This window comes from Schistocerca americana, chromosome 1 (genome assembly GCF_021461395.2).
Source record: "Schistocerca americana isolate TAMUIC-IGC-003095 chromosome 1, iqSchAmer2.1, whole genome shotgun sequence".
Lineage (NCBI taxonomy): Eukaryota > Metazoa > Arthropoda > Insecta > Orthoptera > Acrididae > Schistocerca > Schistocerca americana.
The window spans coordinates 347929306-347953675 of NC_060119.1; the positions used below are offsets into that span (position 1 = coordinate 347929306).

At 40.3% G+C, this 24370-nt stretch overlaps 1 protein-coding gene across 1 annotated transcript in view; it reads left to right on the plus strand.

Annotated features, from left to right (window-relative positions):
* The first annotated feature begins 514 nt into the window (after positions 1–514).
* LOC124622611 (oxysterol-binding protein-related protein 1-like) overlaps positions 515–24370 on the plus strand; it is a 170642-nt gene continuing 146786 nt past the window's right edge. The window contains exons 1-2 of the mRNA XM_047148377.1: positions 515–622; positions 1614–1698. The gene's annotated coding sequence lies outside the window, so the exon portion shown is untranslated. The remainder of the gene's footprint in view (positions 623–1613; positions 1699–24370) is intronic.

A 24370-nucleotide genomic window follows, 5' to 3' on the forward strand; every position in this document is an offset into this window, starting at 1 on the left:
AAAAAGGCCTCTCACTGAACCATTCAATAAACTGCGCAATTTTTACTAACGACCAGCTGTGAGACGTATTTTGGTAGCCCAAAGCACACACAATCACAAAAACCAGAATAAGGTGACGTGAATACGAAATTCTGTCGCAAATTGGCAGTTGAAGGACGCTAATCGGTGATGGAGGAATGAAAATGACTTCACGATTTTAAACCTTTTTGTAATTCGAGTTGTTTACCGCTGGTGTATACATTTACAAGAGTTACTTAAAGAGTTAAAGTGATTCTAACTTTTAGTGGCATAACTAAAGGTGCTGCCACTCGATGAACACTACAGGAATCTGGTTGTATCCAAATGCAACTACAATGACACTACGGGTGACGTTACTATTGTTGCATTTGGAGACCCGCCTTAAGCCTTCAACGATGGTGAGGTAACGCTACAATCCTTCGACCATAGATATGGTCGAAGCTATAATCTCTCCTTTCATGAACATCTTTGATGATTTGAAAATCTGTCATCAGAGGGGCATGTGTTTATTTATTGGGCTTTACGGTGGTTTGATGGATGACAACTTCGTTGGGCTTCACTGTTTATTTCTATATCGCCTGGTTTTGCAGTCCTCAACGCAAAAGTAACGTAAAAATATTAAAACACTTCCTAAATTTACCTTTTCTTATGAGTGCACAGCAGACGACTAACTTGTTTGCATTTCTGTAGTTTTAAATCTAAAGTCGTAATATCTTGTACCTAAGTTGGCCTATAGACACTGTTTTTAAATACAGGCTCATAGTTGTATTGAATTAAGCCTCGTAGCTCAGAAATAACAATGTTTTTTAGACGAAACATTTATAAAGCACTGCAAAGTGATAGGAACGGACCATATCCTGCTAGAAAAAATCACATAGATCTCGTTATTGTTACGTACTGCTGACTTCAGATTGGAATCCTGACCTTAAAGTGCTTGTAGTTGCTTTTATGTTGTATTTGCGAATAGTGATTGTAGCCTTTTTCTAGAAATCTAATAGCCTTTTTCGAGAAATCTAGTTGTTTATGTTGTTTCACGACACGAAGTACTTGGGTACAATTTCATATATTTTTAAATCTCTGGGCCCTTCTTCTGTGAACGTCTCAAAATTTGCATGGTGCTTAACTGAATGCATGTAGGAAAGTTTCATCATACATTTCGCATTATATGTGAATGCTTAAGATAGACTGTAACTCGTTAACTATACTGTATGCTAAATTGTGGCAGAATTTTTTTTTTAATCCATGTATTATGGGCTGAGTGAAGTAGTGCCCACTAACACATCAGATAAGCAGACAAGGTACTTACAATAATTTACTTGAAGTTCTCAGATGTGAGTAGGGCTGTGTACATTTTAATGCTATATTTGAAGTACTTTTATTTCACTCTTAATTAATGGCAAGAAGACATAGCGCTTTGGTTTTTGCCTCAGTCAAGGATAAATAGTTCATCTGTTCAGGGACATAAAATTTTTATTTGTTGCTACTTAATTTTACTCATAATAGTTGGTGATGATAAGAATGCCCAACTGTCACAGTGTTCCACCTTACAGAATATTTTGATTACAAACAACAATGTGGAAAATGTTTTGTTATAGATGATGCAGGCAGATGTCCAGTTCTTCTGCAGTCAGTGTTAACCTTACTTCATGACAAGTGATACAGTTACTAGTACTGCATTTTGTAAGTTTGGAAAATACTGTGACTTGCATAACATATTGCATCCTATGTTAAAAAACTTGCCAAAATAAAATGCCTTATGTTTTCAGTCTAATATAAATCATCAGAAATTAAATTTTGAATCTCTAATAGAGATGTTGCTAAACATTTATTGTTTTATTATTTCAACAAGACAATAGGTGTTTGTGATTTTTTTAAAAAATCCATCTTTCAGCATTAACATGCAATCGATGTCGTCAGAAAAATCACAGCTGTTTGTACATTATGTTTTACATGGGGCGTAGTCACACGACATTATTATTATTATTATTATTATTATTATTATTACATAGCAAAATATTACATGGTGAAAATATAGCAGTGTTGTACCCTATTAGCTTATAGCTGCTGCTACATCCATATCTATACATGACAGTAAGCCTTAATTTATCGACCGCGCGGTTCTAGGTGCTAGTCTGGAACCGCGCGACCACTACGGTCGCAGGTTCGAATCCTGCCTCGGGCATGGATGTGTGTGATGTCCTTAGGTTAGTTAGGTTTAAGTAGTTCTAAGTTCTAGGGGACTGATGACCTTAGAAGTTAAGTCCCATAGTGCTCAGAGCCATTTGAACCTTAATTAGTAAATTAGATCATCTTTACAACTATTCTGAAAGTCTTCTATACCATAAAAGGTATTTTCCTTCATCCACACATTGGTTTTAGTTTTGAAAATATCCAGTGAAACCAACTGCGTCTGTACGGGTAAAGTGTTGAACTTTTTGCACGTATATATTGTATTGTGTCCACTTACAGGATAAGTGGGGGTAAAGTCCTACAATTTTCAATTTTTCTAACATTATGGTCAATGATGTGTAGATTTTTCCCACAATTTCAAACTGAAGGCATAGATTGTGATGTTATCTATAACCCATCAAGATTTCAGCTCTACCTTATTATTAATTCCAGAGAAATTTACGATTAGGCAAAAAAAGAAAAATTGCATGTTAAAGCACCGCAGGTCTTGCCCCATTTAGGATAAATATGGATTACAAAAGGATCGTTGCGTTAAAGAAAAACCACTTGAAATATCCCTTTGTGATGTCGTTCAATTGTAGCCAAGTTACTCAACACAATATTGAACTTAAATATCTCGCAAATTTGAACATATTGCTTAAAAAATAGCTGTACAAAATAATACTTTTTTTTCCACAAAAGGAGGATTGGTAAGGTAACCTGAAAGAGTTCAGCGACTGATGCTAAGCTATCTAAGTACCTAGTAAATAGTGTAGGCCTACTTTGTTGAGTCATCTGAATAAGTTATTGCATTATGGAAGCATGAAGCATTCATCCCTGTGGGTTTCGACAGTTTCAGTATCACATTGTCAACAACCCTTCCTCTGTCGCAATAAATTTGTAGGCTCCTGGAAAAATTCACCTTCAAAGCCTTCCTCCTGGTATAACGAAATTACCTCAGCAACAAAAAGCTGGAAGCTGGAAGTCCTAGGCTCCTGTACCTTTTCTTCAGGTACTCCTTCACTTTACCTGAATATTTTTGTTTTTTGGTAGCAGAATTATATCTTTAAGTGAGATAATCTTATATAGTGTGGGTTGAATGTCATCTTTTGGGGGAGGGGGCAGGGTTATTATTGGAACATTTGTCATGTTACTGGGGCTATGGGTGTTAACCCCAAAATACTCTGAGGACTTGCTCCATTTCGCCATATTCTGGCAAATATCCCATGTTTATCTTTGGGACCAACTGCAACAATTATTTCCATTTGAAAGTGAAATTTAAATGCAGGAGTGTCAATAAGTTCTTTGTGATTCTTCTTTCCAAATGATACCGTACACAATGTTTTAAGTGAAATATCAGAAAAGTTACATGTAAATAGGAAAATATGGTCTTGCCACATTTTCTCATCTCTGGAACGACCGACCCAGGATGAACTTTAATGGAACAGTAAGTTATAATAAGGCAAATATGCCACTTGTTGGACAACTCCTGAATCACTGACAATTAATTCAAAAACTTGGTGTGGGTTTTTACCCCACATGGTGCTTTATCCTGCCTACCCTAGACAAGAAAGTATTTGATAGCTTCAATTTTGTCATTAGGGAATCAAACTGGTGGCTTTTGCTTTGTTTTCAGGTGAAATGATAAGTCCATATTTTTTCACCAGTTTGACTACCTGACATTGCAAGTATCATATCTGTTGACAAAACATTGAACACTGATCACTTTACACTTGTACAAGATTTTGCAGTATCTGCTAACTGCATTCCTCCTTGTTGTGACGATTCTCTTGTGTGATGTTCGAGATGGCCTCCTTCATAATCTCAAAGACTGTAGAAGAATATGCAGTCAGGTGCAGTAAAGATTTTAAATTATTTCTCACTAACAAAATACATTTTCTTTGGCAGTGGCTGCTGCTGAGTGGCTTGAGTTATTTTCACCTCCAACAAAATTTCTTTGGAGTGTTAGTTCATTTGAGCCAGCTGCAGACTGTGAGAACAGAAAGTAAATAATTCCAAAATGCCAAATTCAAGGCACTGACTCACACTGGCAGAGGAAACAATTTAACCAACTGTGATAGTGTCCACAATCTTATATAAAGGCGAATATTAAATAAATTCCTCACTGGTTATGCTGCTCATTTATTCCGTGACTACAAATAAATATGTATGGTGAAACCTGACAGACAATAGGGGCAAAAATGAAAGTTGCAATTCCACGCATCTCCTTGACCTGTGATATCATCAAAATGGCTGGACGATCCTATTTCAAGCACATACAAAATGGCAACCATGATCACAAGTTTCACTTCACCTGTGTAGTGCCCTCAATACCATGAACCCACAAACAACTCCAAACCCAATATTGCAGATTTCACTTGACCTTTGTGGTAGCTAAAACAACACACTTATATTGTCAAATTTGTCATTTTGGCCTCCAGTTACTCTATCTGTCTAAAACAAAGTCCACAATACAACAAACCAAAATATACAAAAATGTAACTTAACCAACAGTACCTGTCAACCACAACCCAACACAGTTACCAAAAACTAACAAGAAAAACCCCAAACTTCATGAAAACTTGCATCATTACCAGTATTGATATACACAAGCAACTGCAAACACTAACACACATCCATACGTATTTCAACAAAAAAGAAAGAAAACCATGGAAACATGCTCGTCAACCAAAGCCACTGTCACACAGATCTAGGCTGCCCAACCTTGTCCACACACACACACACACACACACACACACACACACACACACACACACACACAAAACCTAAAAGACAAAACATCATCTGAAATCAGCCAAAAAACTGTAGGACATTGATAATAGACATCGTATCTTTACCCTCTGCAACAAGTAACAACCTATTTGCAAATTTTTATCACATCCATGACAGACAAAAATAAATAAATCTCTGACCGTAAGAAACTCATGGCACTAATAATTCCAAACACAAACATGTATCCACCAGCAAAATTGAAGTGCCTCACTAGCAAACCGCAACAAACTCTTTCAATAACAACCTAACGCCTTCATGCCACTGGCTAACATGCTAACTAACAAATTTGAAACATAAAAACATCAGATACAGGAGACACTACCAAACATGATGCAACTCATAAACACCACATCACCATGACTTCACACAACGTAACACAGTGACGTCATGGATCAAAGCAGTTGGGTGGAATCACAATTTGCGGTTTACCCTATTTGGGTTGCAAGGATGGCAACTTGACCATCTAGCACAAGGGAGACTTCTATGGCTGTATATCCTGTAAACACGTCTTATTCAGCCAGTGTAATGGATATAACATCACAGAAATGGTAATCTAATTTGGGAAAGTGCTAGAGAGTATGTGCTGTGCCATGTCATAGCACAGGATAGAGGGAAGATAGGGTTTGGGTCAGTCTGCAATTTCCAAATGGTGAGGAGCAAATGCAGAAAGACAAATTCCTAGCTAGGCAGATTGACGACTTGGATTAGTGCTAAACTCTGTCACAGGACATCTATGAGAGACACTTATTCTGGTACTTGACAGGATTCTTGTAATGGGAGACTCATGGAATTCAGGGGTCTGATTAACACTATTTATTAGTGATCAAACTAACTACTAGACTGAGGGCTAGTTCCAAACATTAGAAAAAGCAAAGGAGACCCTTGGTTGCACGACAGGAGTCAGTATCTGTATCCTTGGGGGGTGGGCAGTAACAGTAACAGCATGTTATGTACAAACTTGAGATCATCACTCCAAGTGAGAAAAATAGACGTTATAGCTTACCAAGGCTGGCCAAGAATGACATGGTGTCGGCACCCAAAGATCTGACTGCAAACTCCTCTAAATACAAAAACATGCATTTTTAAAGAATTGTGGTGGCACACTACTTCTCCCTTCCTGTAGTTGACTCACCAATCCACCAGCAATTACCAACTTTCAGTCAACCAGATGAGTCGCTCTGCACCTCCGAGGTCTCTCTAGCCAACCACATTTAGATTCCTCCCCTTCTCCTATTCTGTAGATAAGGTTGCTTCTGGACTTTACATTAACAAACCCCTAAGTTTGTCAAGAATACCATTCAGCAGAAAGCTGTAGGTCATTGACACTCCTATTATGGCCAGCAACAACAGTGTTCTACGTAACTTGGCCCTGCCCCCAGTCTTTTGTGAGTGGGGAGAGCTATAGTAGCACTCTTAACTTGTCTATACCCACTGACGTTGTAGTTTGTCGGAGCAAGTATTAAGCTTGCTGCCTCTGGTAAGACTTGCCTTTTTGTGGCCATCTTCTAGTGTGATGCCTTACTACAGTGTTCAGGTGGTGACTGGAGTTACCAGTTAATTCTCTGACATGAAACTTAACTCCCCTGGGACAGCTGTCCAGAGCATCTGCATTTTGCAGGGCTCTAGTGTTAGTGTTTAGCCCCACTAACTTAAAAGTTACCATTTTTGCCTGTTCTTTGCATTGTGTCTCTGACTTCCCATCTTGTAGTGCTTGGCGGCTTCCAACAGCCTTAAGCATAACAAATTGCAAGTCATTACGTTGTCAGTATGTGACAGTTCTTCATGTCTGTAAGACTTAACTACTCCTCTTTTCTCATATTCGCAAGAGCATTATGGAGGTGATCAAGAAACTTCATTGACAGATGCTACAAGATAAGTTTTTATAACAGGAACAAACACAATATACAGACCATAGTTTGGGATTACATATGCATCCGATTCCACCCGTCTGCTTTGACCCATGACATCACCAATATGGCGGAAACGACCATTCTAAAGGTCTCCAATATGGCACCTATGACGTCATAAACATGACAACAAACTCGAAAATACATATAAGACCAACACACATATCTCCCTCCAAAAATATAATCAAACTAACAGGATCATGAACACATATAGACACACATAATTCCAAACCACACAAAACGACGACATAAAAACACCACAAAATCCCCAAATTCCGCTACACTTACAATATCGACAGGAATTAGTCTCTTCCCTTCAACTACATAGCTCAACCGCAATTGTTAATACTGCAAAATAAAATCCAACTACTCCAGATATTATAATCACACTGCAGCTATCAATACCACAAAACCAACACTTAAAACAACAAAAAATTGGAATAGGACACTTGCGTTGTGACCTATCAACAGCTCACAATACCAAAACACACATAGTTATGACGACAAATTGGAATCGGTCACTTCCCATGATCTATGTAGCTCAAATACAACTGATGAAAAAAAAAAAATTTGAAATTGAGTACTTCCCCTAAGATACATAAATCAACGAGAAGTGCCAATACCAAAACATCAACCACTAACACATGCAGTAAATAACACCGACCCAACAACACGCAAAAACCCCACTGAACATCATAACACGCGAACAATAGACCCAAAGAAATGACTGCTTACTGCATTTCACTATCTCTGCCACAAGCCCAAAAAGTTGCGGAAACTTAATGACGGACAACATTTCAGCCCGCAGATGCGCACTATTAAACTTAGAAGTCATATTCACACCCATAAAAGAAGCCAAAAAATTGAATTAAATGACTTACCGTGCAAAAAACAGCAAACCAATAACATAAAATGACACAACAATAACATAAACACAACGGAAACTTAATTCACCACTCACTGAAACCAATTTCCATTCTTCTATAACAGTCACGACCGATAAATGCACACTTCAAGCACTGACACCCAAATGAACCCAGTTCACATGACACACAGACCATACACACACCACCAGAGGACACCACCAATCGCATAAAGACAACATCTATAAGCATAACACATTCGTAAATTAAACTCCACACCATCATGACGTCACACGCCACAACACCCTTACATCACGGGTCAAAGCCAACGGGTGGGATCGGATGCCTCCATTGACCCCATAGTTCTTTATAGAGCAACACGTAAGGTGCAGGTTGGGTGTAGCACTGAACGCATTGACTAGACAACAGTAACACAATGTAAAGGATAGGCTGAGCACTCATTTGTGATATCTTAAATAATGCTGTTTCATAGTGCATGAGGGGGCCAACCCTGGTAGCCGCTACAAGTAGGCCTGTGAACTGTACGGATGCACTGTCTCTGAAATCGCATGTGTCGTGTGAAGGTACATGTGTCCTCCCATCTAGAGGGTGGGAAAGTCACATACATACATATATTGCATACATATAGTGTTTTGTGTGTGTAAAACACTATGGAAAAAAAGAAGCACTGGTACTGAAAAATTACTGATACTGTGGATGGAAAAGAAAATCACTAATGTCACAACGTACCACTGAGATTATGTTTACAGAAAACACCAATGACTGTGCTGATGGCCATTTCATCGTATGACAAAGGCAGCTGCCAGGTGCTGCAGCATGTGGCGGACAGTCACTGACGAGTAGGGGTGGAAGTGATTAGGGGTTGGGTTGGCGCAATGTCTCCCCTCTCATGAGAGGCTGTAGGGCAGGACCAGGGACAGTGCCTGCATTGCATCATCCTCACCGAGGCCAGGGACTGGTGTCACAGGTGTCAGCAGGGGAATCGGAGATGACACCCGCACAGGACCCAGCAACAACAGCGGTGATGGCTGCAGCAACTGGTGCAGCTTGGGCTGCAACCATGACGGCAGTCGAAGAGTGGGTGCTGAAGTGTGAACCCCAGCAGCAGTCAGCCAGACACCGACCCCCTCTGTGGCATGAACCGGTCTGTCTGCGACACAGGAACAGGCATCAGCTGTGGCAGGGGTTTGCGAGGTGGTGGGGCCCCCCCAGAACAGGCCCTATCTGGCGTGGCCACAGCTGGTCAAAGTGATGGGACTTTTACCCATCAGGAGTGCAGGTGACACACAGGCGCCAGCCTCGGCAACGCTCAGAAATGGCAGGAACCTAGTTTGGTCAGCAGCCAAAGCCACGAGCCCAGACAGGCACACTTGGCTGGAACTGTCGTGAAGCTGGTGGCGCTGGTGGATGCAGCGTCAGATGCGGCAGGTGAAGGTGGTTCAGTAGTTGGTGTCCATGTAGCAGCTCCATTGGGCCCTTGCCCCCACTTGAGTGAAAAGGTATGGGCTCAAAAAACTTTTTAATGCAGCTTCAGGAGACCTGCCAGATACGACTTCCACATTTGATTTTTAAATATTTGAACCAAGTGTTCACCCTTGCCAGTAGATTGAGTGTGAATTGGAGTAGCTGTGAGATGGCGAACACCATTAGCCTGACAAAAACATGCAAATCTTCAATTAACAAACTGGGGGTCATTATTGGTAACCACTGTATACATAATCCCTCAATTGCAAAAATCTTGGAACAGGCATCCACTACAGTGAGCCAATACTGATTTAGGAAGGGCCCGGCAAAATTGACGTGTAGACACTCCCTTGGGTGGGGCCACCAGTTGCTAAACACAGTGAGTGCATGCGGCGATAAACCACATAAAATCTTCGTCTATGTCTGGCCAACACGTATGCCGAAGGGCCAAAGTTTTGGTGCGAGAGGTCACCCAGTGACCAATATACAGAAGCCCCAGTATATTATGGTGTAAGGAAGTGGAAATCTTAAAACAGGGAGCATCCTCCTCCATAGCTAGCAAAATAACCCTAACAAACACAGGAAGCCGGTGCCTGATGGGAAGAAATTATGCAAGGGATCTGAGGAATGGCTCGGGATTTTTACCGACCAACCATTCTGCACAGAAGAGAGGACCCAACAAAGTACAGGATCCAAGGCGGTGGCAATGCTCTCATCTAAATAGAAACAAAGCAACTCATTTTGATCAAATGCCGTGTCTGGGCGATCGGAAGGCGAGATAAGGCATCGGCGTTGGTGTGTTATGCTGTTGGCCAATATTGGATCTGATAATGATAATGGGAGATGAAGATAGCACACTGCTGCAAATGGTACTCTGCCTTGTTCGGTGTGGAAACCGAAGGGTTAAAAAGAACAAGGAATGGCTTGTGATCTGTGAGTAAATGAAACTCAGAACCTCACAACAAGACGTGAAATTTCTTAAGGGGGAACCCAGTCTCTAAAGCCTCCTGTTCAATCTGAGAATACCACTGCTGAGTGGGAGTTAAAGTCTTAAAGAAGTGTAAGCAATGGGCCATTCAGACCAGTCCGTATATTTGTGCGACAACACTGCACCAAGACAATGCTGAGAGGCCTCTGTAGCCAACACGAGATGCTGACCTGCTGAAAGTGGGCTGACACAGGGCAGATTGCAGCTTAGATTTAAGCAAAGTGCACACTCCATCACAAATTGGGGACCAGAAAAAAGGCACATTTGTATGAAAAAGCATGTGCAGTGACTGAGCAACTGTGGATGTATCTGGTAAAAAACATATGGTAGTATGCAACTTTACCTAGAAATGCTTGCAGTTTTGTAACGAAGGTCGGCCACGGAAAATCTGCAATTGCATCAACATGGTGATGCAACGGCTTGATCCCTGTGCGAGAAACCTCAAAATTTAGGTACTCATTTGATGACAGAAAAAAAATTGAGATTTGGCAAGATTACAGTTCTGTACTGCAAAACAGAAAGCAACTATCGGAGGTTGCTAATGTTGGGTCTTGCCCACTCGTCTCGTATAGGGTGCATAAGGGATGCTGCATTCTCAGAATACTATACAACAGTTCAAGCAAATAACATTAGTAGTTTTATTTCTATAAAACAGATTGATAATACTTAACTTTAATGTACAAAGGTGTCACAAATGATGGGCGACATGCAACATAAATCTGAGTCCTTGCTACACACAATGTTCAACCAAGCAATGGATATGGATCACTACAATCTGATATCGTAACACTCTCTGCTAGGCAGCACTAATACTGTCCTCTAATGTTGGGCAGGAGTGGTGAATATATTCACTTCGGCTTGGGGGCACTGCCCGGTTGTGGTGCAGTTCTAATCAGCGCACCATTGGCTGAATTCATTTCACCGCCTTCTCTGGTCTTGCATTCTTCGTTTTCGTTCCAGTGCTTGTGGTTATGCCAGAACATTCCCCCCCCCCCCCCCCCCCCCCCAAAGTGATGGACCATCATCGCGTAGGGAGTGCAACTGAGGTGGCGGGTGCAGGAGTGTGGGCGCGATGTTGGGCCAGAAGCTGTGGCTGCAGGGGACGTCAAGCTACCAGCCGTACCCCGCCATCCGGCTAGCGCTCTGGCAGAAATGTCTCCCGGAAAATGACCAGAAGGGTACATGTCCACCTCCTGCTGCCATGGACCAGACAAAGAAGGCAATGACTGTTGCGGTGTGGGTGGGTCCAGCTCCATAAGTAGGACGAGAAGAGGCGGAGCAGGTGGACGCTCCATCTCCATGCGGTCATCCCGCAGTGTCATGACGACACCCTCAGGCTGCTTATGTGACTGTGCTGCCCTCTGGACTCGTGAATCTGGGGGAAGAGAGGCTGGAAGATCGTCGTGTACATGACAGAGGGAAAGTTGATTTTGATGGCAGCACTGCAAGCTGTATGGACCTGGAAGAAGATACATGCAGTTGCCAAGGCAACAGACTATCTCACCTCGCACCCACCATCTGCTGTCACTAAAAACCCTGTAAAAGAAAATATCATGTGGTGTGAAGCGATACATGGGGCCTTCCTTTGGTGTCGGTTGCTGAGGAGGGTGGAGTAGGTGGAGCAGTGTCCAGTAGCGGTGGCCATGAAGCAATTTCACTGGCGATGGTCCATCTTGCGGGTGCAACGGTATGAGGCAAGAAATACTTGCAATGCTTGATCCCTGGTGTGCAGAGTGAAGTTTGGCCATCTGCTGCTTGAACGTTCTAACAAAATGTTCCACTTCGCCGTTTGACTATGGATGGAATGGTGCACTAGTTAGATGCTGTATCCTGTTGCGTTCCCAGAATGTTTCAAATTCATTTGACGTGAACTGAGGTCCGTTGTCTGACACTAGTACTTCAGGTAAACCTTGTAGGCAAAAGACCGATGACAACACCTGAACTGTGCTATGTGATGTTGCAGAGTTAATTGGCACAGCAAAAGGAAACTTGCGATATGAGTCAATCACAATCAACCAACTGGTGTTCGAAAAAGTCCTGCAAAGTCTATGTTCACACGTTGCCAAAGCAAGTGCGACTTAGGCCAAGCAAAGAATTTTTATGACATAGTGGATTGATTTTCCGCACATGCGTGACACTGTAATGTCATCTGTTCTATTTTGGCATCCATACCCTGCCAAACACTGTGTCTGCACACTAACTATTTTGTACAAGCAATCCCCACGTGTCCTTGGTGAAGTAACTGCAATACTTCTTTATGCAAAGCTTTAGGGATCAACACACGTGACTGTCCACTGTCATTCTGAACAAGAATCACACCTTTCTGTACAGCGAGGCTATGCTGACATGCAAAGTATTGGCACACTACAGAGTTCTTTATGCTATTCAATGGGTGAGGCCAAGATGTGTGAATATAATTGAGCAAAATGTTCAAATCTGAATCAGCTTCCATGGCCTGTGCTATTTTCCTATAGTTCAGTGGAAAAGACTGAAGCAATTCAGAATCCTGAGCATCGACGTACAAAAAGATGCAGCAGAAGTGTCAAAGTCTGTATCAGGGCCGATCGGAAGACGTGAAAGCGCGTCTGTATTACCATGTTAAACTCTCGGATGGTACACAGTCTCGTACTGGTATTGAGACAATAACAAAGCCCATCATTGCAATTTTTGGTCAGTTTGTACAGGAAACAGTTTCATCAGGTGAAGCAAGGACTGTGAAGGCTTGTGATCAGTTACTAAGTAGAATTTTCTGCCATACAAATAGTGGTGGAATTTGGTGACACCATACACAATAGCCAAACCCTCTTTTTCAATTTGTGACTAGTTACATTGAGCTTTGGGTAACACTTTTGATGTGAAAGTGATAGGTCTGTCTTTATCACCAGTTCTGTGCGAAAGCACTGCATAGATTCCGTAAGAGGAAGCGTCAGCTTGCAATACAACTGGTTTTTCAGGATCAAAGTGAATTAAGCATTGATTACTGAGCAATGCATCATTAAGTTTTTGAAAATCTACTTGGCACTCATCTGTCCAAACAAAGGGGACATTCTTGCAACGCAAGCTATGCACTGGAGTTGCGATTTGTGCAGCATTCAGTATGAACTGAATATAATAGCTCATTTTCCATAAAGCTGACTGCAATTCTTTGACATTGTGAGGAACTGGCAAGTCTCGTATAGCTAACAAATGTGACTGAAGAGGATGTACACCTTGACTGTTTATGACATGACCAAGATACTGCAATTAGGTTTAAAAAAATCACACTTGTCCAGTCTACACTTTAGTCCTGGTTCAGATATCACATGAAACAAAGCACGTAAATTTGGAATATGTTCTTCAGGTGTACGACCTGCTTCTACAATATTGTCGAAATAGTTTGAACAGTTTAGTACTTGCACAGTCAGCTATTCCAAATACCGTTGAAAAATGGCGAGTGCAGAAACATTGCCAATAGGCAAATGCAGATATTTAAACAAGCCCAAATGAGTATTTACTACACACACTAGCTCAAGACAGTAGCACACTAATAGATAATTTATTTGTACAGAAAGATGCTGTAAAACAAACACATGCTTTCCCTGTGGTAAATGGATTGTCAGACCATGGTGCACAACTGATTAACTTACAAAACCTAACAGGGTGTACAGTTTGGAAACCATTAAGTAAAAGTGTGAGGTCATTCAACCCAGTATCTGTAGAGCACTTCAGAGAAAGCTTAAGAAATGTTAATTGGAAAGATGTATATAATGAGCCAAATGCTAATTATAAATGCAACATATTTCTTGATAAATTTATATCCATTTTTGAGCATTGTTTCCCAAAGAATATTACTAAATGTAACACCACACACTTTTCAAAGAAACCTTGGATTACTAAAGGTATTAAAGTGTCTTCATAAAGAAAAAGAAAATTGTATGAGACAGCAAGAAGTAGTTTTACACTATAAAAATTATTGTAACATACTGAGAAAAGTTGCAAGGAAATCAAGAAATATGTATGTTAGAGAAGAAATTAACAACTCTGGCAATAAAATCAAATGGCGCAGTGGTTAGACACTGGACTCGCATTCGGGAGGACGACGGTTCAATCCCGCGTCCGGCCATCCTGATTTGGGTTTTCCGTGATTTCCCTAAATCGCTCCAGGCAAATGCCGGGATGGTTCCTCTGAAAGGGCACGGCCGACTTCCTTCCCCATCCTTCCCCAATCCGATGAGACCGATGACCACGCTGTCTGGTCTCCTTCCCCAAAACCAACCAACCAACTAATCAATAAAATCAAATCAATATGGAATGTTGTTAGTAGGGAGACAGGAAAAGTACCCACTGGGGTAGGTAGTATTACTATTAAAGAGAACGAGACCATCCTAACCCACAGTACACAAATAGATAATGTATTTAACAACCATTTCTTAAGTATAGGAGAAAAAATTGGTGAGAACAGTTCAAAAGAAAAAGCCAGGCAGTACATGGAAGAGTCTGTTATGGAGAAAAAAAAAAAAAAAAAAAAAAGAAAAATAGTCAGATCAAGTTTCACCTAACAACCTTTGTGAAATAAGTAAAATTATTAAATCTTTGAAAAATAAATGTTCTGTTGGAGTAGATGACGTCTCTAATAAGATATTAAAACAATGTGGAGTAATGACAACTGTCACATATGTAATGCATCACTAACTCAAGGTATTTTCCCAGGCAGGTTAAAATATGTCATTGTCAGGCCTCTGTACAAAAAGGAGGACACCACAGATGTCATTAATTATCAGCCAGTATCCTTGCTTACAGCATTTTCAAAAATCTTCGAGAAGGTAATGTACTCTCGAGTGGTTAGCCATCTCAACAGTAATGGGATACTTAGTAAATCACAGTTTGGATTTCAAAAATGCTGTTCCACTGAGACAGCAATATAGAATTTCACTGTCCACATAATAGAGTCTTTAAATAGTAAAATGTCACCATAGGAATTTTCTGTGACTTGTCCAAGGCATTTGATTGTGTGAATCATGACATTATGTTACAGAAATTACAGTTCTACATCTACATTGATACTCCGCAAGCCACCCAACGGTGTGTGGCGGAGGGCACTTTACGTGCCACTGTCATTACCTCCCTTTCCTGTTCCAGTCGCGTATGGTTCACGGGAAGAACGACTGTCTGAAAGCCTCCGTGTGCGCTCTAATCTCTCTAATTTTACATTCGTGATCTCCTCGGGAGGTATAAGTAGGGGGAAGCAATATATTCGATACCTCATCCAGAAACGCACCCTCTCGAAACCTGGCAAGCAAGCTACACCGCGATGCAGAGCGCCTCTCTTGCAGAGTCTGCCACTTGAGTTTATTAAACATCTCCGTAACGCTATCACGGTTACCAAATAACCCTGTGACGAAACGCGCCGCTCTTCTTCGGATCTTCTCTATCTCCTCCGTCAGACCCATCTGGTACGGATCCCACACTGATGAGCAATACTCAAGTATAGGTCGAACGAGTGTTTTGTAAGCCACCTCCTTTGTTGATGGACTACATTTTCTAAGCACTCTCCCAATGAATCTCAACCTGGTACCCGCCTTACCAACAATTAATTTTATATGATCATTCCACTTCAAATCGTTCCGCATGCATACTCCCAGATATTTTACAGAAGTAACTGCTACCAGTGTTTGTTCCGCTATCATATAATCATACAATAAAGGATCCTTCTTTCTATGTATTCGCAATACATTACATTTGTCTATGTTAAGGGTCAGTTGCCACTCCCTGCACCAAGTGCCTATCCGCTGCAGATCTTCCTGCATTTCGCTACAATTTTCTAATGCTGCAACTTCTCTGTATACTACAGCATCATCCGCGAAAAGCCGCATGGAACTTCCGACACTATCTACTAGGTCATTTATATATATATATTGTGAAAAGCAATGGTCCCATAACACTCCCCTGTGGCACGCCAGAGGTTACTTTAACGTCTGTAGACGTCTCTCCATTGATAAATACATGCTGTGTTCTGTTTGCTAAAAACTCTTCAATCCAGCCACACAGCTGGTCTGATATTCCGTAGGCTCTTACTTTGTTTATCAGGCGACAGTGCGGAACTGTATCGAACGCCTTCCGGAAGTCAAGAAAAATAGCATCTACCTGGGAGCCTGTATCTAATATTTTCTGGGTCTCATGAACAAATAAGGCGAGTTGGGTCTCACACGATCGCTGTTTCCGGAATCCATGTTGATTCCTACAGAGTAGATTCTGGGTTTCCAGAAATGACATGATACGCGAGCAAAAAACATGTTCTAAAATTCTACAAGAGATCGACGTAAGAGATATAGGTCTATAGTTTTGCGCATCTGCTCGACGACCCTTCTTGAAGACTGGGACTATCTGTGCTCTTTTCCAATCATTTGGAACCCTCCGTTCCTCTAGAGACTTGCGGTACACGGCTGTTAGAAGGGGGGCAAGTTCTTTCGCGTACTCTGTGTAGAATCGAATTGGTATCCCGTCAGGTCCAGTGGACTTTCCTCTATTGAGTGATTCCAGTTGCTTTTCTATTCCTTGGACACTTATTTCGATGTCAGCCATTTTTTCGTTTGTGCGAGGATTTAGAGAAGGAACTGCAGTGCGGTCTTCCTCTGTGAAACAGCTTTGGAAAAAGGTGTTTAGTATTTCAGCTTTACGTGTGTCATCCTCTGTTTCAATGCCATCTTCATCCCATAGTGTCTGGATATGCTGTTTCGAGCCACTTACTGATTTAACGTAAGACCAGAACTTCCTAGGATTTTCTGTCAAGTCGGTACATAGAATTTCACTTTCGAATTCAATGAACGCTTCACGCATAGCCCTCCTTATGCTAACTTTGACATCGTTTAGCTTCTGTTTGTCTGAGAGGTTTTGGCTGCGTTTAAACTTGGAGTGGAGCTCTCTTTGCTTTCGCAGTAGTTTCCTAACTTTGTTGTTGTACCACGGTGGGTTTTTCCCGTCCCTAACAGTTTTACTCGGCACGTACCTGTCTAAAACGCATTTTACGATTGCCTTGAACTTTTTCCATAAACACTCAACATTGTCAGTGTCGGAACAGAAATTTTCGTTTTGATCTGTTAGGTAGTCTGAAACCTGCCTTCTATTACTCTTGCTAAACAGATAAACCTTCCTCCCTTTTTTTATATTCCTATTAACTTCCATATTCAGGGATGCTGCAACGGCCTTATGATCACTGATTCCCTGTTCTGTACATACAGAGTCGAAAAGTTCGGGTCTGTTTGTTATCAGTAGGTCCAAGATGTTATCTCCACGAGTCGGTTCTCTGTTTAATTGCTCGAGGTAATTTTCGGATAGTGCACTCAGTATAATGTCACTCGATGCTCTGTCCCTACCACCCGTCCTAAACATCTGAGTGTCCCAGTCTATATCTGGTAAATTGAAATCTCCACCTAAGACTGTAACATGCTGAGAAAATTTATGTGAAATGTATTCCAAATTTTCTCTCAGTTGTTCTGCCACTAATGCTGTTGAGTCGGGAGGTCGGTAAAAGGAGCCAATTATTAACCTAGTTCGGTTGTTTAGTGTAACCTCCACCCATAATAATTCACAGGAACTATCCACTTCTACTTCACTACAGGATAAACTACTACTAACAGCGATGAACACTCCACCACCGGTTGCATGCAATCTATCCTTTCTAAACACCGTCTGTACCTTTGTCTGTCTGAGGAGTTCTATGGTATAAATGGAATAGCATACGAGTAGTTTAAGTCATACCTACAAAACAGGAAGCAAAAAGTTTCCTTATATGGATCAAGTGATTTAAATAAGTTTCCCACTTCATCTAACTGGGGTGAAATTACATTAGGTGTTCCACAGGATTCAATAATGGGCCCCCTTCTGTTCTTGATATATATGAACGACCTCCCTTCCTATCTGAAACAGGAAGTTGAACTGACACTGTTTGCTGATGATACAGGCATCATTATTAATTCATTAAAAGAAACTCCAATTAAAAATGATACAAATAAGGTCTTTGGAAAAGTCATTAATTGGTTTTCTTCAAATGGGCTTGCTCTAAACTTTGAAAAATTACAGTACATCCAATTTTCTGCTGCAAAAAGTACAGTTCCTTCAGTAAGTATAAACACATCAACAGAAGTCAGTAGACAGGGTAGAGCATACAAAGTTTTTGGTTGTACATATAGATGAGAATCTTAATTGGAAAGTTCATATTTTGGATCTTCTAAAGCGACTAGGTTCAGCAACTTTTGCAATCAGAATAATTGCCAGTTTTGAGGATATAGAATTTAGTAAGCTAACGTACTTTTGCATACTTTCACTCTCTGATGTCATACGGAATAATATTTTGGGGTATCTCAACATTTAGACAAAAAGTATTCACTGCTCAAAAGAAAGTGGTTAGAATAATGTGTGGGGTTCATAGTTGCACATCTTGTAGGCATCTTTTTAAAAGATTGGGAATTCTTACAACAGCCTCACAGTATATTTACTCACTAATGAAATTTGTTCTCAACAACATGGACCAGTTTAAAAACAACAGCAACATTCATGATTATAATACCAGAAAAAAGAAAGACCTACATTATCCTTACTCAACCTATCTTTGGCACAGGGGTAAAATATGCTGCTATAAAAATTTTCGGCAAATTACCAGATGTCTCACACTGATGCAGTGTGGCCTTTTTTTCCGAACTGCCCAGTGCTTAGGGTATGCAACACTCATATTGGACAAACCAGTACAGGCAAGATGGAAGGGGGACAGGCAACTGCTACTGTGACGTGGCCAGTTGCTGCTCTGTCTGTAACCAATGCTGCTCCATGCAACACTTAGTTAAAGGTGGTACTGATGCAAAGGTTTTCCCATCTTTCTGAATACTTGCTGCATACTTGCAGCATGAGCAACTTCTGACATGTCCCCCATGCAGCAATCTGATATCCTGTGGCCTGTGACACTTCAAAGGACTGTGGTATATTGAGCACATCTGTAACCATTGGATTCTCACATTGAAGTGCTTTTTTGCAAACTTCCCTACCTGGGGCCAGCCAAATAACCATTTTATGCACCATGTGATCAGCATAGGATTCGTGATGAGTGCTAGTGACTAATTTACAGTGATGGCTCAAACCTTGTTATTATGCAGCCCAGGCTTTGTAAGATTGGTTGGGATGTTTCTGACAATGGTAAAATTCTACATGTGTCCCAATGATATGCGTTCTGTCACAGTAATCGGTTGAGAGAAGCTTGCAAAATTTCATCAAATGATAAGTTGAGCGGTTCTTGCAAAGGCACAATTTCGCACAACAACTGATACATGTGAGACGAAAGCCAGGAGAGAAAGAAAACCCAGCTTGGGTTTACATCACCCACATGAAAAACCTGGAAATTTCGGCGTAATCATGTCTTTTAGCAGTCCTGATCTTCAGCCAATTCATCATATGTTGGAAAGGACAATGATTACACTGATGCAAGAGCAACATGCTGTGAACATGAAGACACTACTTGATTGGAGTGCTGTTGCTGTTCTGCGAGAGCTTGCTGCTGGGCAGTGAGACATTGGAGTATTTCTTCCATCGGGATGTTTGTTGGGTGATTTAGCACTGGCACTAACACATGGAGGAAATCTAACCCTCACTCACTGCCAGGTTTCTTATATCAAGAACAAACACGATATTTGGAACATAGTACTTTGTAGAGCAACATTAAGATACAGGTTGTGCATAGCGCTGAACAAGTTGACTGGTCAACATGAATGCAGCATAAAGAATAGGCAGAGCACTCATTTGTGATCACTTAAATAATGCTGTTTCATTGGCGGCCCACCAGAGTGTGCCAGGGGACTGACACAAGTGGTCTCTATAAGTGGCTCTATGGACTCGTATGTGGACTGTATGGACTCCTGCTCTCAGAAATTGCATGCATCATGAGGAAGTGTTGTGTATCACAGAGAGGTTTATGGTTGAAATTCTGAGCATATGTTCCAAGAAGGATCAGGCAATATTTTACTTCCTCCCCCACACATCTTGTAAAATGAATGCAACTGGAAAATTGGAGCTCAAATTAGGGTTTGTCAACAGTCGTTCTTCTCACTCATCATTTGTGAATATTGTGTTTAATGGGTTACATTTAAAATGAATCAGTAGTACCCATCATTATCCCCTAAGAGGCCCTACACATTCCTCATGCACTTTCAACATGCTCGTGATGGGGTTCGCTTGCTCATAAGTATGAGCTTCCACTGTGTTAAGAGTGAAGAAGTTGACAAGTACCATCCTCTTGATTATACGCAATTTAACAAACTATAAGTGCATATCATGAGCACAAGTACAAGGATGTTGTGGTGCTCAGTTCATGCATATATTAGTCATTAAAAACCAATTGAGATGGTGTGCTGTTAGCACACTCGAGAGGACCACAGTTCAGATCCCCAGCTGGCCTTCTAGATTTAGATTTTCTGTGATTTTCTTAAATACCTTAAGACAAATGAAGGGATAGTTCCTGTGAAAGGGCATAGCCAATTTCCTTTCCCATACTGAGTTTGTGCTCTATCTATAACGACATCATTATTGATAGGATGTTAGACACTATTCTTCCTTGCTTCCTTCTTTCTTCCCTTCTTACCTTTTATTCATTAAAATATGTGTATTCAGATGTATTGTATTTATGTCTTCACAGTGGACACAATATGTTCTCATACTGTCCGAAGAGGATTTGAGCTATATAGTGGGTGATGCTCGAGGTGTGAAGGAGAGTTTTGCTTACCTCTATATGTTATTCTAAAGGCTGTAGCATTTAAATAGTGTTTTGATTTTTTCAGCACTTTATAATAGCCACCTACTGGAATCAGCTGATGGTGCACAAGCAACTAATCAAATAAACAGATATTTATTTAAAGACTTTAAATAACTGAAGGATGCAAAATGGTTTTAACTTTCAACATATTTTTTGCTAGAGTCTGTGCTCACAAACATATGTTTCCTTTATAGTGAGGCAGTCAGGAATGACTTTTAAACATAATCCTCCAGTTTCTCATTAAATCAAAATGGTGTCGCAATAGAAGCTAAGCTGCAGAGAACTGTCTGTTGTGCCTATGGCACATGATCTATCATGAGAACACCATCGACCAGAGAAATGCTGCCTTCTTTTGATACTACTGTCTGTTCAAAAGAAAAAAAAATGGTGAGAATTAAAATGTGCCATGAAAATTCTGGCAAAGTGGTTTCTAGACGACTGTGGTAAGCACATTAATCAATTATTTGATCACAAATAAAGTAAACTTTCCATTTTCAGAAACAAAAAATAAAGCAACAGAAACTATATCAGATTTTTTGTTACTTGCTTGAACATCCTGTAGTAAACAGCATCCATCCTTCTGCCCACATCTAAGCTGACTGCATGTTGTTAATTTTCTTCATACTAATGGGACATTTTGCGTTATATAGATATTGTCAACTGAACATTTATGTCTTTTGCTGTTGGAACAGAATACCTTCACTACAATATGAGTGATAATTTTATTGGTGAAAGTGTCACTAAAGCTCAGTTACTAAACACAGTTTTCCAAAATTCCTTCACAGAAGAAGATGTAGTAAATAGTCCGTATTTGAATCAAGAATAGTTGCCAAAAATAATTAATGTAAATTAAATATCCTTGGTATAGCAAAGTAGCTTAAAACACTTAATAAAGGCAAGTCTTCTGGCCCACGTAGTGTACTGATTAGGTTCCTTTCAGAGTATGCTGTTATATTAGCACCATACTTATTGATCATATGTAGCTGCCTGATCGACAAAAGGTCTATACTGCAACACTGGAAAGTTGAACAGGTCACACCAGTGCTTAAGAAAGGAAATAGAAGTAATACAGTGAATTACAGGAAATCATTAAAAAAAAACAGGCATTTTTTGTTGCAGCAAGATCTTTTTACAAAATTTCAGGCACCAACTTTATCCTGTGAATGCAGAAATACTTTGTTACTAGTTTACATAGGGAGAAATGATCATCATAAAAATATAAGAGAAATCAGAGCTTGTAGAGGCAGAATTAAGTGCTCATTTTTCCCAAGCACTGTTAGATAATAGAAGCTAGGAAAATAGTCAGAAGTTGGTTTAAAGAACCCTGTGCCAGGCACTTAAATCTGAATTGCAGAGTGGTTATGTATATGTAGATGTAGGATGCCCAGAATGATTATGTGTATTATCATGTTGTGTTGGTCTGCCATCCAGACACTGGTTTGTTGCAACTCTCCACATGGTGTATCCTGTGAAAGCCTTGTAAACATTGCTCCATTACTACTGCAGCCTGCATCATCTGAACTTGCTTACGGTATTCAATCCTTAGTCACCCTCTACAATCTCCCCCCCCCCCCCCCCCCCTCCCATCCCTACTTCCGTGCAATATAAAACTGATGATCAGTTGATGCCTCAGGACGTCACCAATCAGTCCCTTCTTTCAGTACGGTGTGCCGTAAGTTCCTTTTCTCCTCAGTTAGATTCAGTACCTCCCTGTTAGTTATTCAATCTACCGATCTAATATTTGGCAGATTCTACTGCACCACATTTCAAAAGCCTCTGTTCCCTTCTTGTCTAAACTGTTTACCACCCATGCCTCAAAGCCATACAATTGCCATACTCCAGACAGACACTTTCAGAAGAGACTTCCTACAACTTAAATTTGTATTCGTTGTTAACAAATTTATCTTTTTTAGAAAAGTGTTTCTTGCTATTGTTGGTCTGCAGTTTATATATTCTCCACTTGGGTCGTAATTAGCTTCTTTGCTGCCCAAATAGAGATCTTCCTCTACTGCTTGAGTGTCTCATTTCTAACGTAATTCCCTCTTGGTTGCCTGTTAAGTGGTAATCAATTTATAACCTCCTTTCAAAAAACTATCCTTTCCATTCAACTGCTTTTCCAGGCCTTTTACTAGCTTTGGCAGAATCACAATGTCTTTGGCAAATCACAACATTTTTATTTTTTCTACCCTAACTTTTCTGTAATTTACTTTCCCAGTTGCTCAGTGTACAGACTGGATAACATTGGATATAGGCTACAACCCTGTCTCATATCTTCCTAGCTACTGCTTTCCTTTCACATTTTTCAACTGTTAGAACTGCAGTCTGGTTGCTGTATAGGTTGTAGATAACTTAATGCTCTCTATATCTTATCCTTGCTGCCTTCAGGATTTCAAATAATGTGTTCCAGTCTACATGCCAAAAGTTTTTTTTAAATATAAAAATGCTCTAAATCTAGGTTTACATTTCTTAAACCTATCTTCTAAGATAAGTCATAGAGTCAGTGTTACATCACATGAACCTACATTTCTCCAGAACCCAAACTGATCTTCCCTGAGGATTGCTTCAACTAGGTTTTCCATTGTTCTGTAAATAATTCATGTCAATATTTTGCAACCATGGCTTGCGAAACTGATGGTTAAATCTAATTTTCACACTATTAGCGCCTGTCTTTTTTAATGTAAACTACTACATTCTTCTTGAAGTTTGAGGGTGTTTTGCCTATCTTATATACTAGTAGGTAGCATATATAAGGCACAATATGTACAGTTCTGTACAGTAAATGGTGTAACACCATTGATAAATATAGACTCTGAACAGAATCTGTAGCTAAGTCAGAATATTCAAATTTTTTTGGGTGTGCACATTGATTAGAGACTGAACTGAAAGAAACACATTGATGATGTGTTAAAGGCTTTGAGTTTGGCTGTGAGTGCTGCATTCACTGCTGTCATATGGCATCATATTCTGGGGTAACTTGTCATTAAGGAAAAAAAGTATTCATTGGACAAAAGTGTGTAATCAGTAATAGTTGGAGCTCAGCCATCATCATCTTGCAGGGATATTAACAGTAGCATCACTATGTATTCACTTATGAAATTTGTTATTAACAACCCATCTCAATTCAATAGCAGTAGTGATGTGCATAGCTAGGAAAGAGGCTAATCTTCACTATTCTTGGTTAAATACAACTTTGGCACAGAAAAGGGTGAATTATGCTGCAAGAAAAGCCTTTGTCCACATAACAAATAGCATCAGGAGTCTGACAGACAGCCAACCATAATTTAAAAACAATTAAAAATACTTTTTGTATGACAACACTGTCAACTCAATAGATGAATGTTTAAAAGAAAATTAGTAATTTTACAATTAGTAA